The sequence below is a fragment of the Littorina saxatilis genome, linkage group LG11, assembly GCF_037325665.1.
Source record: "Littorina saxatilis isolate snail1 linkage group LG11, US_GU_Lsax_2.0, whole genome shotgun sequence".
Classification (NCBI taxonomy): Eukaryota; Metazoa; Mollusca; class Gastropoda; order Littorinimorpha; family Littorinidae; genus Littorina; species Littorina saxatilis.
The window spans coordinates 23,806,118-23,823,635 of NC_090255.1; the positions used below are offsets into that span (position 1 = coordinate 23,806,118).

Genomic DNA, 17,518 nt, shown 5'->3' on the forward strand with positions numbered 1-17,518 from the left:
AAATCCTGACAGTGCATAGCTGTCAACCTGTACAGTTTTCCCCGTATTGTGTACGGCTTACGTCACAGCCTAGCAGTAGGGCAAACCAAATTGTAGGAAATTCATGTCAATGCTGTGATCTTGACAACAATTACCTTACAAGATGCAAGTGACGATTAACACACATACTCAGGCATGTCAACTGAATCAAAGAGACACGTAGACAGAGTAAGTGTAGTGCACATTGTAGTGATCGACTGCTTGAAAATGTAGGTCAGTGAATCCTTTAAAACAACCCACTTCCATGGCTACAGTGAGGTATCACTAACTCTTGTCCCTAATAGAAAAAGTTTCTGTGAGGACGTAAACTCCCCCCTTTAGTTTCGCTTCAGTGACCTTCCCGGTTTCAGATATCTGAGAGAAATTCAAGTTTTACGCCCTCACGGCAAAGCCATTAGGGGCATGTTCCCGGGTTTTAACCCGACTTTAGATGAGATACACAAGTGTATGCGTGTTTAGGTGGTATCAGCCATCTGCACTTATGGCAGAATGACCGAGGTCTTTTACGTGCCACTGTGGTGACACGGGGGTGGGAGATGGATACCGTCTCTGGGTCTGCACATAAAGTTGACCTGTGTCCGTCCCGGCCTGGATTCGAACCAGCGACCTTTCGATCACAAGTCCAGTGCTCTACCACCTGAGCTACCCGGGCCCCCTTCAGATATCTGCATGATCTGTGACCCCCCTTTAGTTTCGCTTCAGTGACCTTCCCGGTTTCAGATATCTGCATGATCTGTGACAAGTTTTATTTTGAGTTAGATTAGATACATGGAGTCCTTTTGAAAATTAGAATGTGGAACAAACTTACTAGTTACTTGTTTCTCTTTTAATTCAATCTATGATTCAACCATCATTTGAGAATTTAACTCCAGAAATGATGAATTGAAAAGCAGTATGAGAGATTATGCAAATGAGTACTAAAAATAGACCTGACAGTGCCTATGCTATTTTCCAAACCTCCTTCCTTTTCACCAGAGTGAGCCGTTTTGAAATTAAGTTACCAATTGGAACTTACTGAAAACTGTTTTCTCATTTAAATTGAAGTTTTGAGTCAATAATTATTGATAATTTACATCAGGACAAGGGAGGCAACTGTGTTATTTTTGGTTTTTATTTATTTGTCAGATATTTTTCAAACATGGTTATTTTCCATCCTGTAGATGAAACTTGTTTAAAATCAAGTTCATTCATGAGAGCGATTCTGGGGGGTAAACAGGCCTGAATCTGGTTTTTGTATTTAAAAAAAAAAAGTTGGTGTGTAAGGGATTGTTACCTTGAATACAGTTTCTAGTCATATAAATACAGGTTGGCCTTGGAGGGGGTCAGTTGACAGGTCTGACAGTGTAGTGTACTTGTTCAACGCAAGAGGGCTTAAGTTAAACCACAATCTCGACAGAAACAACCTCAAGCCTCAAACCCCATAAAAAACTGCTACAAAACAGGCGCGGTGTGATGCCCCGACAGTTGTTTATGGCTTGCGGAGAAAGTAAAATCAAAGTTTTTAGCAAACACCACTGCTCAGCCACAAGCCCTGGTTGCTGTTAAACAGAGATGCTACACCATCTCTGCTGTAAAGTTCAGGGTTTACTGTGACCCCCTGTGAGTGCGGCTCTCTTTACGATCTTGACCGACGTGAACTCCACCCTAAAGATGCTTGTAAAGAAGGCACAGACAGGTAGTGATGGAGCAGACAGTGTTTGAAGCGCCTGTAAATCCCAGAGGTTATGTGCGAATAAGTTTTATGTGTCTGGTTAATCTTGCTTTGTGGTTGGGAATACTCAATGGTTTTGGTCGTAACTTTACGTCCTGTTTTGTGTTTCTTACGCTGGCTTTGTTTGTCCGTTTTCATTGCCGTTAGCATTCTTGAATGAAATAAATCTTTCTTATGTTTGTGGTTGATCTAATTTACTGTCTTTAGATTTCTGAGATGTGTGTGTGGTATATTCTTTGAAATCAAAGTTTTAGTACAGGTCTGTGTGTGGCACGTACTGTTTTACAACTTGGTAAGTCATGTGAAACACAGGTGCGAACACCTTCAAGTGTCTGCACTGAATACCTGCAACGCACTCAGTCACTGACCTGAAGATTGAGCTCATGGATCGAGTCATTGAGAAAAAGTACACTCACTGACCTCATGCAGTTTAATGGGTTAAACGTTTGAAACACAAGCATATTTCATTGTTCTTCAGCTGACCTATGCAGTTTGGGTTAAACGTTAGAATTATATAGAAACACAAGAAATATAAAATAAGAAAATGTACTTCAGCAGACCTGAAGTATTAGGTCAGTTTGTGTGTAACAATAAGGATACTCCCTGGCCTTATTGCTTAAATTGCACAGTATGGAGTGTAAATGGGTGTTGCGGCATTTGGAATTATTTTAGGTGCAAAATGAATTGAAAGTCTTTCTTTCTTTCTTTATTTGGTGTTTAACGTCGTTTTCAACCACGAAGGTTATATCGCGACGGGGAAAGGGGGGGAGATGGGATAGAGCCACTTGTTAACCTTACTGGGAGAATGCAAGTTTCCAGTACAAAGGACTTAACATTTCTTACATACTGCTTGACTAAAATCTTCACAAACATTGACTATATTCTATACAAGAAACACTTAACAAGGGTAAAAGGAGAAACAGAATCCGTTAGTCGTCTCTTACGACATGCTCCCCCATCGCTCCCCCATCGGGTAAATTCTTCCCCCTAACCTGCGGGGGGTGATTGAAAGTGTCTGAGCCACTTCCGAACACATTAAGACTGAATAAGCTACCTGTGACATTATAACAGGTGAAAAGGACTAATTCCACAAAGACATAAAAACACAATTACTAGCTGACTCTCACTCACATATATAATTGTGACATATTAATGCAGCCCACTCCCTCCTTGCAGACTACCATTATCTATCTTTCTAATAGCTCTTTCTTTTTTTCTATCACACACACACACCCAGAGTCCTGACCCCCCCCCCCCCCCTCTTTTTCTCCGATCCACACAGTATTCTTTTGCCTCTTAACCCCCCCCCCCCCCCCTTTTGACCCTCACTTCTCTCTTACACACACACAATAACAACACAAAAACTAACACACCATTACACTCACAGCGCCAAAAGTGTCAGAAAGAGAGTCTAGACAGCAATAAAAATAAATGTCATGTAGACAACAATTCTTGCTGCCGACAAAAAGGTCAGTGTACAGCACCCATTTAGGCTGGGCAATTTGTCTGAGTTCTGCCCCCTAGCTATTCTGGCCCACACAAAAGTGACAAAACCCACTTTTCCACATTGTTGAAGGCGCTTTAACTGTAGTGAACAAGTTTTTACGCCCATAAACCTGCACCTTACTGTACCTTAAACTCATCATCATCATAGAAAAAGGGCATGATGCTTTTCTGTGTCTTTTAATAAAAAATACTACCTGTTTGGAGTAAACAGCCCTGGATCTGTTTTAATGTTTGTTTACTTTCTTTCCTTATTTGGTGTTTAACATCGTTTTCAACCACGAAGGTTATATCGCGACGGGGAAAGGGGGGAGATGGGATAGAGCCACTTGTCAATTGTTTCTTGTTCACAAAAGCACTAATCAAAAATTTGCTCCAGGGGCTTGCAACGTAGTACAATATATCACCTTACTGGGAGAATGCAAGTTTCCAGTACAAAGGTCGTCGCGATATAACCTTGAACGGTTGAAAACGACGTTAAACACCAAATAAAGAAAGAAAGTACAAAGGACTTAACATTTCTTACATACTGCTTGACTAAAATCTTTACAAAAATTGACTATATTCTATACAAGAAACACTTAACAAGGGTAAAAGGAGAAACAGAATCCGTTCGGTACCAAAAAAACATGTACATGTGACTTATTTTAGGCACAAGGAGGGGCTGACAATTAGTGGGGCTCGTATGTTGCAGACGCACTCATAAATCATTCACATCTTGCAACAAACATCATACTTTGTGATATTGTTCCTTATAATTATTTAAGGGATTTCAGATACAGAGCCACTTCAGAAATCGGTTTTTTTGTTTTTGATAGGGAATAAAAGGCTGCATTTACAGCAGACGAAATTCGTACCAAAAGCGCTCAGCAGTAAATATTCCCAACTCAGCAAATGTAAAATTCAATGGTTTACCATGCACCAGAAGTTGTCTGCTGATAACACATGCATGACATAAATACTCTTATGGGTATTTTTGTGTTCTGGTATTTAATTTGATCGTTTTTAGAATTTTATATATCCGCAGCATGAAAATTCAAGATGGCGGCCTCCGCAACATTGTGTGTTTTGATTTGAGCGAAAACAACGTTTCTGAAGGTAAGTTTTCAAGAATACGCATCCATTCACCAATGTCACATCATTTTACTGTTTAATTCTCCCCTGGGGTCTGTTATTCATCGGGTGAAGCGCTGAAATGCAGAGACTTTGTTTAATCTTGCAATAGCTCATCAGCTGGATTGTGATGCTGATAGATCTAGATCTATCTGTTGATTACAAGTAAGGAAATCATGATCGCCACGCTGGTGATTTTAAACAGATTAAACGAACTTTGAATAAAAGGCGAGGAGAAAGAGATTGTTCATGGTATGATAAATGATTAGTCCTACCTATGTTAAGGACTTCCATAAGGTGGGGAGGGGTATGAGTCAAAAACTGAGTGAGGGTAGGCCAGATACAGTAGTAGGATGACCAGCTGGAGATAAAAACACTCCACTCCCCATGTCTTTACAGTGTTGTGATCAAACTTTCAAAGACGGTAGGTAACAGACAAAAGCATACAGTGTATGCTAATCAAATGAGATAAGTGGTTTTGAAAAATGAAGAGGTACCGCTCTTTGAGTTTTACAAGTTTGGTTTGTTGCTTGTTTCTCATCCTTTTGCTTATTTTAAGTTGACCGTGCATTGGTGTGAATTTTATTTTTACAGGATATATACAAGAGTTACACCACATGCCGGTTCCTGGGAACAAGCGTTCTGCATTTATTCCGGTGCCACAGAAGGGAGCCGATTTCACTAGTACTACTGTATCAAGGTTTGTTACCTAATACATCTTAACAGTAAGATTTTTTTATTTGCATTAATTGGAACATGTTTGCACATCATTTGTAAGCGACCTCTGTGAATTTGATGGGTTTAACGTACGAACCCTCACTATGGTCAACATTCTGTTAGCGACTGTTTGAAGCGAATAAATGTAGAGGTCAGAAAGATTCCAGAATCAGTTGGGTCACTGGAAACTGTGTTTGTTTGTTTTTTAACCTGAAACAGTAAGAATTATACGAATTCATGAAATACAATTTTCTTTCATTTTGGTTTGTTGTGTGAAGACTTGCTAACCCGGCTTTGACCGACTCTCTGAGATAGTAAACATTATTCAAATACATTCAAATAAAAATGTCACTTTTCATCTTTTGTGTGAAGGGTACCCCAGGCTGATTTCCTGCACCATGGATAGGAGGCCAGACAGTCTGCTTCTCATTCCAGCTGTGTTGCGTTTTTTTCTGCTCGTGAAGTGTATCGCCACATTGCCAAAGCCATTGGCCAAGAGAAGTCACCCTGTCTGCCCATTTTGCATAGCCTTACAGGCTGTGACACTATGTCGTTCTTCAATGGTATTGGGGAATCAGAAGGCTTGGGAAGTATGGCAAGCATTTGAAGACGTCACTCAAACTTTCTTCAGGTTGTCTGCTCCTCTTTGTAAGCTGAGTACCACTGACAGGGCAGCACAAGAGCTTTTTGGTGTACATTTGTAGGACAAAACCAGCAACGTACTGGGTGTAAACAGTGCTAGACGGTACCTCTTCAGTAAAAAGAGCTGCCAAATTGACCATAATCCCCTTACAAGTGAGGTGCTGCTGCAGGACATGAGATTGAGAAGAGCCATCTACCTATTAGACTTCCAAACTCTGTGGGCTGGCAGTTCAAGGCTGGAAAGTGGGAGTCATTCTGGACGAGCTTTCAAGAGGTATCCAGCGTGTGCCGAGAACTCATGAGGTGTGCCTGCAAGAAGAGCTGTACAACAAAACGCTGCAAATGCTGCTAAGAAGGACTGCAGAGCACAGCTCTCTGCAAATGTGCTTGCATGCCTGTGAAAACTGTCAGCATCTAAACTGTGCAAAAATATTATTGCACCCATTTTCATACCCCAACTCAAACTTTTATTCCTGTGTCATTTTATTCAAACTGTCTATGCCATTAAAGGCTCGCATCTTCGCTATCTGGCAAATTTTTTTTTTAACATCATCATTTACGCCGTCAAAATAGGGATACCCTTGATGTGACAAAGAGATGTGACAAAAACTTCGAGTACCTTTTAAAAAGCCGACGACAAAATGATTCCTGAGGCACAACTGGGTCACTGTTGTATACGAAGAGAAAGTCAACTTGATTATCCATCCAGAACAGGTTGTTTCATTTCGCCATCTTGCATATTTCTAGTGTTGTGCCATTGTACCTACTGATGTATGTGTCGATCTCACGGATGAGATGTTTATGTGTCAAATTTGAGGGATACCCAAGTCAACTAAAATCCATGTATTTTAGCAATGACCAAGTGGGTTGCGTTGAAACTTTCAGGAATGTGTGTCTACGCACGAGGCGTAGTTCAACCGTTTGAGTACACTTTCAAATCTTCACGAAATAATATTTTAAAAACTGCCACAGGTTTGTTGACTTACATCCCACATATTTTTGACTTCGCATGTATATATGACAGATGGTTGTTTCAAGTACTGCCAAAGTTTCTTTTGAGTATAGACACTTGCCGGAATGTGCTAGTTGTGTAAACACATGAGAACAAACAACGTTTTCGAAATACAGCGATTATGAATTTTAGTCGACTTTTGAGTTGATACATTACATTTTTATCAGTTTTATTTTGGGGGTACCCTTATTTGGGCGGCGGTCAAATAACCCATGTAAAGGCCACCTTTTATCTTAAAAGTGTTCCAGTTAGCCAAGTTGAGTGCCCTCAATAGCATACATTGAATATAACAGCACAGGAATGAATGTTTTCGTTTTGGTATGAAAATTGGTGCAATATATTTATTTTTGCACAGTTTAGGTAATCCACAAATTCTTCAACCCTGCCACCCACACCGTCCAATCATTCTCTGCACCAACAATACATGTATTGTTTTGTTTAAAAATGTGTTTGTGTTAGTTTCTATTGCAAGAGAATGTCTTGTAGCATCAAAAATACCTAAATACCCTTTTATTGGCGGCCATTTTGAAAATTGTAAAAAAACTACTGATTTCTTAATTTTTTCACGGTGGCTCTGTATCAGGTTTTGTTAAGCAAAAGCAAATGTCCATTTACGCCAAATTTGCTGTTAATCACATGAAGTGAAATATGCCTAACATACCCAACCGTTTACACTGGCGGCCATTTTGAAAAATTGTTTAAAAACTACCAATTTTTTAATTTTTCGCGGTGGCTCTGTATCAGGTTTTGTTAAGCACATAAAACTCTTCATATTTGCTTAATTTGGTGTTTGTTGCATGATTTGAATGATTTTGCAACATAGGAGCCCCACTAAATATCATGGGTGAGACTAAAAATGACATGAATCCTGAACACACAAAAAAGACACAAAACAAGAGAGAGAAAAAAAAAGGCCATAATTGATTCCGGATTTCCGGGATATACTGGAAGAATCCCACCCATGCAATATAGACGTGTGATCGACATAAGCAAAATAAGTGTAAAAAAACACATATCCCCACGCAGATAACTAACACGCGATCCCTAAGCCTTTTTTAAACTCCTGTAAGTAGTTCAAACATTATTAATTCTATACCGTACAATATAAGAAACCTGGTGCACAATTTTATACTACATGTATGTTAATTAACACAATATCTGGCACAATGACTGTTCCACAAAAATCCTCTGTCAGCTTCTTCTTCTTCTTCTTCAGCGTTCCAGAATTTTTCTGGTTACGTGTGAGCTCGTTTGCCCATTTGGGTTCCCCACACTATACTCTGAGAGCATAGTCGGCTTCACTCCGCTTTCGTTGAGTAGACATGCTGGGTATTTTCGTGTTTCCATAACCCACCGAGCTCTGACATGAATTACAGGATCTTTTCTGTGCGCACTTGGTCTTGTGCTTGCCTGTACACACGAAGGGGGTTAAGTCACGAGCAGGTCTGCACATAAGTTGACCTGGGAGATCGGAAAAATATCCACTCTTATTTTACCCACAAGGCGGCAGCGACCGGGATTCGAACTCACGACCTCCCGATTAGGAGGCCGACGTCTTACCACCACGTCACTACGCTCGTCTCCTCTGTCAGCTGATCATTTAGAACTAAAAAATCAAGAAAGGTATATGTTATTGGAACGTTTAATTTATGACAAAACACAATTTTAATTTTCAACATACCTTTCTTGTTTTTGTATTCTGAATTTTGGAACACTGGTACTGTTTTTCCAGTACAGCTGATCATTTATATGGTCTGCTGGCTATTTTACTGAAATGTGCTAAATTTGCAGTACAATGTACATGTACTTATAGCCTCCTCTTTCCCAATTTCATAAACATAACTTTCTGGATAATCTCCCAAATAGGTCGGCAGCTCATGCCAAGTGGAGCGCTATATGTATATTTAGAGTACATGTAATAGGTAGTTGCCACTCTGTATAGTCTTACTCAGAGCTCTACCATAAGGTGCCATAAAGTTTATACCTATTACTAGATTCACATAAGTTCTAGGAGTGTACTAGCTATTTGCAACTATACACTTGTAAATAGTGTATACTCACTGAACCACTGTTGAAGCATGGTTTAATAACTTAAAGCCATATGTACTCGATGACTATACACGCTAATTGCTTTACCAACAGCTGGAGACATGCTAAATTAAGTTCCCTGCAAAATATTGTGGTCTAGGACCCCTTCAATGTTGAGATATGTTAATTTTCATTTTGATCTGGATCGTCCTATTTATAGATTTGCCAACAGAGGTAGCGTTGACGCAAGGGAAATAACTCCGCGTCTTTGTTTACATCCAAAGTTTTTGAGACTCTAAAACAAGCTGTATTGCATGTATATGGTCCGCGCATGGCGACATATCGTCATTACATGGTCTTATGGTGCGTTTGACATCGATTATGGGCAAACTACACTTTGTAAACACGGGAGCGCGTATATACATATGCCTTTAAGCCTGGGGGGCAAATTTAACACTTAACCCATAGGCTGGTTGTCGCGACTACTTTACGTATACTGTCACCTGGTTGTCACGACATTATGTCGCGCTACTGGCTCAGTCTGTTTGGTTGTTTCCGATTACCTCCCATGGATGCGAAAACCTATGACCGTTTTTCTTTATTTTTCTCTCTGTTAATTCACCAGTGGTTATGTAACATGTGTTACAGAATTGCACCAGTGTAAGGGTTAATATACATATGGAACACAAACTGACACCAAACTCTGACGGAACAGTTAGAGGAAGGCGTGTCGAAGCCCCAAGTAGGGTAGACGGAGATAATAATTCAATATTAACAATATAATTTGTCCTTCATATTATTAAGCACATTTTGTATTAAAAGAAACTTTAATAGTCTATCCCCAACAAACTTTTTTTTCTATCAAATTCACCTTTTCACAGCGAGCACCTGAGTCTTTAACAACCACTTTTGGTATGAGTCCCCAATGGGTGGTCGTTTTATACTGATATTCAACTGTACCTTTAAAGTTTCAGTATCTAAACTTTTTAAGTCTCTTCCGCAGCGAGCGACAGTTTGAGTATTACAACCACTAATGTGATTGTGACCCTCGGGTGGTCATTATAAATTTGAAGTACTGTACCTTTTAGTGTCTAATTCTGAACCATTTCTGAGTCTCGATCTCCTCTTCTGTTGGAACGTATTCATGAGCCTGTTTTCTCCGGGTCAAGATTAATTTAAGTAACTGCATGAAATTATGCTCCCAATTCTAGCTTAACTCATTGTCTCCCAGGTACGGGTATATCCGTACCCAATCATATGGCTCTATCTGACCTGGTACAGATATATCTGTACAAACACTGACAGTCACTTCAGTCGCTTCCTGTAACGTCGATCTAACGCCTGCATTCCATCGTGTTAATACACAGTTGCATCACAGTTAGTGAGTTACTACAATTCTGAGTGACCTGCTGCAGCACAGCTGGTCTCAACTAAAAACAACTTGGTCAACATAGGTGGGGTAGAAATAGTGTTAATACCACCGGAATTTATGCACTGAAGAAAAATGTGCAGTCATAAACACTCAACATGTCAATCCTGTCATTATTAATAAGGTTAATCCTGATTGATTCTGGCAGCACTAATGCCCCGGTGCCCGCCTTTCCCTGTAGTGTATACTGATTAAGTATTCTAGTTAATCGACACAGCAGTAACTCGACATAATATAGTAACTGCAAATCTCAGCAACAATTTGAATAATAAATACTCCCAGAGGGCGTATGTATTTCTAGGTCTTTTACCTGGCAGTTCTGTGAGAAAATGTGCATATATATATATATATATATATTTCCTTTAAAGGTCCTTGTCTACATTTTTATACCGAAATCGCCATTTGACCATTAAAATGCAGAGTCTATTATCTACAAATATCAACAATACACCCCCTTTCGATCAGGAAAGACGAAGCCTGAGTGTAGCCGTTTGAAAACTCATTGTAGTATTCCAGCGTAGTACTCATAGTAGGATATAATCCTTATTTGGAAAATGCCAAGCGCAAAACTCATCTCAAATCCCGTGCATTTCGTGCGTTTAAAAAAAATGTAGACGACCACCTTTAATGTGGCTCTATCTGACTAGGTACGGATATATCCACTCAGACTGTTAGCTTCATGCAGTCACTAAAATTCCTGTAACATCCATCTAATCCTAGCTTTTATATGAATTAAGAGGATCATCCATTTTTTATTTGGATGCAGTTATCTAAAATCAAGCCAACATTGGTGAGCTCGATCTCTCTACATTTGCTTTCCCCCCCAACATATAATACTTCGACATGGTGTCTAATTATTTTCATTCTACTCACAGAGTCACTGAACAACACTTAGCCAAAGAAAAGTTGTACACAGCAAGGAAAAGCCCTGACGCACATTCTTTTGAAATATTCTGAATGCCTGGGCGGCATACGTTTGCCAAAAACACACAAAAAGATCAAATCTCTTCAACTTCACTTGAAAAAGGAAGAGCGCTGAGCAAATTTGTAAACCGAACTTGTTTTCTTAAAGGGCGTCTTTTTACACGTCATTTAAATAGCAGCACATGCAGAGGAACACAAACTTCAACCACTTTAATGAAACATGAGCAAGACAGTGTGAACTGAGACGCTGAGGGCGAAAAGATCAATTTGTTTCATAATTGAAGTGTCCTAAATCAGGTCTGAGTGTGTCAAGAGAGGGAGGGCCTGTTATGCAGAAGATTGCAGCGTCATACCTTAAAACACAGGCCGGGTCACACTGTCAGTGTCACACACACACCCAGAGCAATTGAGATATGTATCAGCAGATTTGAAAAGAAGACATTAAAGGGGTGGGGGGGGGGGGGGGGGGGGGGATGAGAAAATTGGAAAGAAAGAAAACACCTGCGGAAGATGGCGATCATTTGAAGACAACAGTAACGTAATATTGTGTGAAATTATGCAAACAATTTTATGAAAAAACAAGAAGGGCAAAGCCCATACGACTCACATGCTTTACACATTTTTCCTACCAAAATACATGTGACCTTGACCCAAGGTCAAGGTCATCCAAGGTCATGCAGCACAAAGCTGTTAATTCAAGACATAGGAAATACAATGGTGCTTATTGGCTCTTTCTACCATGAGATATGGTCACTTTTAGTGGTTCACTACCTTATTTTGGTCACATTTCATAAGGGTCAAAGTGACCTTGACCTTGATCATATGTGACCAAATGTGTCTCATGATGAAAGCATAACATGTGCCCCACATAATTTTTAAGTTTGAAACAGTTATCTTCCATAGTTCAGGGTCAAGGTCACTTCAAAATATGTATACAATCCAACTTTGAAGAGCTCCTGTGACCTTGACCTTGAAGCAAGGTAAACAAAACTGGTATCAAAAGGTGGGGCTTACTTTGCTCTATATATCATATATAGGTGAGGTATTGAATCTCAAAAACTTCAGAGAAAATGGGAAAAATGTGAAAAATAGCTGTTTTTTAGGCAACATTTATGGCCCCTGCGACCTTGACCTTGAAGCAAGGTCAAGATGCTATGTATGTTTTTTGGGGCCTTGTCATCATACACCATCTTGCCAAATTTGGTACTGATAGACTGAATAGTGTCCAAGAAATATCCAACGTTAAAGTTTTCCGGACGGACGGACGGACGGACGGACGGACGACTCGGGTGAGTACATAGACTCACTTTTGCTTCGCATGTGAGTCAAAAAATGAATATCTCGGAGTTGGAATGACAATAGCATACTTCATATCCAGAAATTAAAACCTAGGCGGGGGGGTGTCGTGAAAGTCCTGCATGTTCAACGTAAAAATGTGTGATTCAAACTTGCTACTGTATAACCATTTTAACTATTCAACAAACAAACAGAAACCAGAACTGATAAGATATCCCCATGTCTTTATTAAATCTTCTCATGAAGAAACATTTATTGTAGTCTGCCAAGATTCTAAACATCCCCTGGTCAGATGAAAAAGCTGGCAACCAACTTTTAACAGTCTTGTCAGGTCTGTTAAATTCTAAAGATGATCAAGATTTATAAACTATTACAGTGGAACCCCCCTTTTAAGACCCCCCAATTTAAGACCTTGATTGTTTAGATGTTCTGTTCATAACCTCTGTAAATTTACCTCCATTTTAAGATTCCCTCCTTTTTAAGATTCCCTCCTTTTTAAAGGTACTGAACTTGTCAAATCCAGGTGCACGGAGCCCCTGGGGCTTTTAGTCATAGTGGCCTCACTCAGAGGCAGCTATCTGTTAGAAGAACTACCAAGTTTCATTGACTTGCACCCAAAGAGTCAAGAACTGCGATTTTTGTACGAATTAATTTCGTACTCGGACCCGGCTGGTCTTGACCTATTTTTGGATCTAAATTTAGATCAGGTAGATCACCACATCATGCACAAAAAGACACGTCACTAGCAAACTATGTCAGACGTCATCATGAGTTTGTGTATTTAAAACAAAATGGAGGCCGGAATCACTCAGTTGAATCGAACTCCGACCAAACACCACGTAATAACTAGGTTAATTTATGCATTCGCGTGAACAAGAAACTGTCGAGCTTCACAGATGTCGTCGTTGGGTAGTTTTGGGTTTGTTTTACTACCATAGGAGGATTTTTGAACTGTAAATGCACTCATGCAGCTGCAACAAAAACGCAAAACGAAGGCTGTGAGCCGCACTGTGCCTTTAAGATTCCCTCCTTTTTAAGATTCCCTCCTTTTTAAGAAAGACTCCCTCCTTTTTAAGACCTGATTTTTACACAATTTTGAAGATTCCCTCCTTTTTACGATTCCCTCCTTTTTAAGACTCCCTCCTTATTAAGAAAGACTCCCTCCTTTTTAAGACCTGATTTTTACACAATTTTGAAGGTCTTCAAAGAGGGGGTCCACTGTACTGCAAAACACATGCAGGCAGATCACTGAAACTCGGTGAGAAGTTCTACAAACATGCAGCCACATTCTTAAAAGAAAAAATGTCTGGCTGGTATCCAGATCGTGCTGCAAGCTGAGTACAGTACAATGCAGTTGACAAAGTTCACACTGACACTGCATGCTGTGAAGCTGGGTGTGTCTGCTAGTGCTAACCATTCATGTCAGAGAAAACACATTAGTATAGTATGCAACCATGAGTGTGGTCCTATTAGGAAAACGTCTCTAGTTTAAAATCAAAAGTGAACTTGTTGCACTTGTTTTCAAGCGTAAGTTTTTTGTGCAGTCAGTGAGAATCATTTTACTTTTGCATGCGAAAAGCTTAAAGTGTACATTTATTTTAGTTGGCACTCCCCCCCCCCCCCCCCCCCTCCCTTAAAGTGAATTTTTTTTCACAAATCAGGGAAATTTTAGTCATGAGGCTTATCCAGAGCTGTAGCTTTAAATACAGGCCCTCTGGTTCACAATTTATTGAGTTCACTGAATGCAAACCGAGAATCCGGGAGTGCAGGGATCTGGCCACACGTCACGATATTATATCTTCTGACCCCTCCCTCCACCCCATCACTCCCATAGACTGCGTTTAAGTAAACCTTTAATTAAATCACCTGGTGGAAAAAGACCTCTAACTCTAAGTGCACTCGGTTTAATGTGAGTGGACTTGATACATTAAAGCACTGAGCTGGCAATCAGGGATGAGAGAGAGAGAGAGAGAGAGAGAGAGAGAGAGAGAGAGAGAGAGAGAGAGAGAGAGAGAGAGAGAGAGAGAGAGAGAGAGAGAGAGAGAGAGAGAGAGAGAGAGAGAGAGAGAGAGAGAGAGAGAGAGAGGAGAGAGAGAGAGAGAGAGAGAGAGAGAGAGAGAGAGAGGGAGAGAGTAAACAGACATACATACGCACACATGAAATCAGTCACATTTTTACAATCAATGCCGCCATGATAATTACGTCAAATGCATGAGGTTTTCTGTCACGAATACTCCGTCCTTATCAAAAGAGACCTTTTAAGAACTCCAGCATTCTATTTCTCAATGAAAAATAAGCTCATCAGTGGAAGAAGCTAATAATATCAATAAACTTAGCTATTTTTTTAGAAAGACTGAACCATAAATAACCCGCATCACTAACAAGCCTGCATGCAGCTCCAGGCAGTACAGGAAAACTAATCATCACCTAAAATACACATAATCAATCAGTTAACAAAATGCAGAGGCGAATTGGTACATGGTGATGAAATGACACCCTGGGGATTAGCCAAAAGTGTCCCTACATTGCATGTGGCCTGTCATGACATTGGTGACTGTGACTGACATGACGGGTATATTTGGATACAGATACATTGTAATTGGGAAAAACGAAGCTGAAAGTGTCAGACCTTTCTGGGGAGGTGCATGTTCTCTCATGGAGAGGCCTAACATCGCAGAACTATTACCATCCTAAATAACAGCTCACTTCATGATTGTGTGCATAATTTCTGTGTCGATCGACTGCTGTCATTCTGTCTTTGTGTTTTAAATGTCATTTCAAAAGTTCAAGTGTTTAGTTTTTAAAGGTAAAAATTCTTTTTCTCTTTCAATCTGTCCAATAACAACAACTACAAAAAAACACCATGTACAGACATTTTTTTAACAATACTAAAAAATGGAAAATGGAAAGAATAATCCCTATTCTTCAGCAAGGAAATATTTAGTACCACCTCAGAATCAATTTAAACACATCAAACTCCCATCGATAGTAACAAACTCAAAATCAAGGTTAAAAAAGATGAGGCAGAAATACTTCCCGATCGGCCTTTCAAAAGGTCAGGGATATATATATATATATATATATATGAATGTATGGGACACTAAGTAGATAAGATAAACGACACACAGTGAAACCCCCCTTTCAAGACCTGAAAAACCCCAGAGAAAATCAGGTCTTAAAAATAAAAGGGAGCCTTAAGGGTTCTAACATTTTATAGAACTATGCAAAACGTCTTTAAAATGGAGGTCTTAATTGAAATGGGGGTTCCACTATAGTGAGTCTATATATATCCCTTATACTATAGTTATAGTTCAAAGGTACTGAGCACTGCAACATCAATCTGTCTCAGCTGTGCAGTGATGGCGCTAATATTTTTTCAAACTGGTACACAAACTTTTATGATGAAAACTATCCAGAAAAAAGGTAGGCTGGTCATTGGAACCAGTAAGAGTCCAACTCAGAGTACTGGTTTTGTTGTTTTACCAGCGAAAAAAACGGTAGTTCTAAAAATCAACCGGTAGGTTATACCGGCAGCCAATTATTTTCCGGTATTTTCTCATTTCCATCGGTAAAATACCGGTAATTACCGGTTAACGCCAATACTGGCTGTGCAAATGTGTTAAGCTTTCATCTTTTGCTTCGGGAATCTGCAAGGCTACATGAAAGAAAGAGAAGAAAAATCACTCCCACACAAATTACTTGAAGAGCAATATAATAATTCATATGAATTATTATATATATTTATAACACACAACGTTCACTACTTAAAATAACTTAATTTTATATCCCCAAACAGTTCAACTTGAGATATTTCATGTAGCTAAAACATGCCAATTTGCCTCTGTGATGGTAATAAGGAAATTAACTTATTAAGGTGTCGATTTTGTCAAAATATAGCTTTGAGAAACGAAACGGTAAACCATCAGATGAAGAAAAGAAAAAAATAGTCAAAACTTGACTAAATTATGTAATAACAGGAACACCCACGCGAACTGACGAAAGAGCAATCAAACAGACACCATGCAGCGATGTACTTTCGTTCATTGAATTTTCAACACCAGTCAATGTGGCTGAGAAGAGACAAGCTGTGCCACTAGTGACAGTGACACCTTACCACGACCAGCGATCAATTCTTCATACAATATTCAATAAGCTTATCACGTAACAATGTAGCAAGGATGCGCTCGCAATGCAGAAGAAAGCCAAATCGTTCGCACAAATCGGTCAAAAACTGAGAAAATGAACAGAATTACTGCTCAGCCCCTTCTGAGGCTGCGAAACTGACTGCGGTAGTAGATAAGGAGTCGGCAATACACTAGAGTCGAGTGAAATCAACATTACCGCATTGGCATTGCCAGCGGCGCAGTGCCAGTACTGTACTCGGACTCGGAGATGATTCCGTCGACGTACAGCGACAGAAATGTTTCTTGCGCTACAACATCGCTCCGACCTTCGCAATTCAAACGCACACTTTAATTACACGAAGAAAGCAACACGTATTACCTCTTACAGTTTCGTTGGTCGCTTCTCTGCTAAAAACGAGAGTAAAACACGACTGTTTCGCATTCAACACAGCTGCAACCGTACACAAACACAATGGTCGTCTGTCTTCATCCGGGCACGTTGGCGCGAGCGTGTCTTTCTGCCTTATTTCTTGGAGAGCTATTATTGGATGGATCGTCTGCAAATGTTGGCATACTGCGGTTTTGCATACATTGACCTATTACGTAAACAATACAGGGTGGAAGAGAAAAGCGGGTTCTTTTCGAGAGCGTACTTTACTTCGTAAATGGGATTTTCTTTTGTCTTTTCCCTCACGCAGCTGAACTACTGTCTTTGAAAAAACGGCGTGCGGAGAAAGCCTTGGAGACATGGAGGGCGTGTCCCTGGTAAAAGTAGGCGTGGCATTTGCACAGCTGATCGGCCTGATTAGTAACTAGTGTGTGTGTGTGTGTGTGTGTGTGTGTGTGTGTGTGTGAGTGTTTTAGTGAGAGGGAGAATTGAATTGAACGTCATTTATCGAGGGTGACAGAATAAGCAATGCAAACATGCTTTTTTTTCATCCGGTGCTCGCCCAACCAACTCAGTCAATAACAAAAAGAAA

General features: G+C 39.9%; 1 protein-coding gene across 1 annotated transcript in view; it reads right to left on the reverse strand.

Moving 5' to 3' along the window:
* LOC138980064 (protein PHTF2-like) overlaps positions 1–17,038 on the reverse strand; it is a 60,635-nt gene extending 43,597 nt beyond the window's left edge. Inside the window, exon 1 of the mRNA XM_070352862.1 lies at positions 16,918–17,038. The gene's annotated coding sequence lies outside the window, so the exon portion shown is untranslated. The remainder of the gene's footprint in view (positions 1–16,917) is intronic.
* Positions 17,039–17,518: the final 480 nt, after the last annotated feature.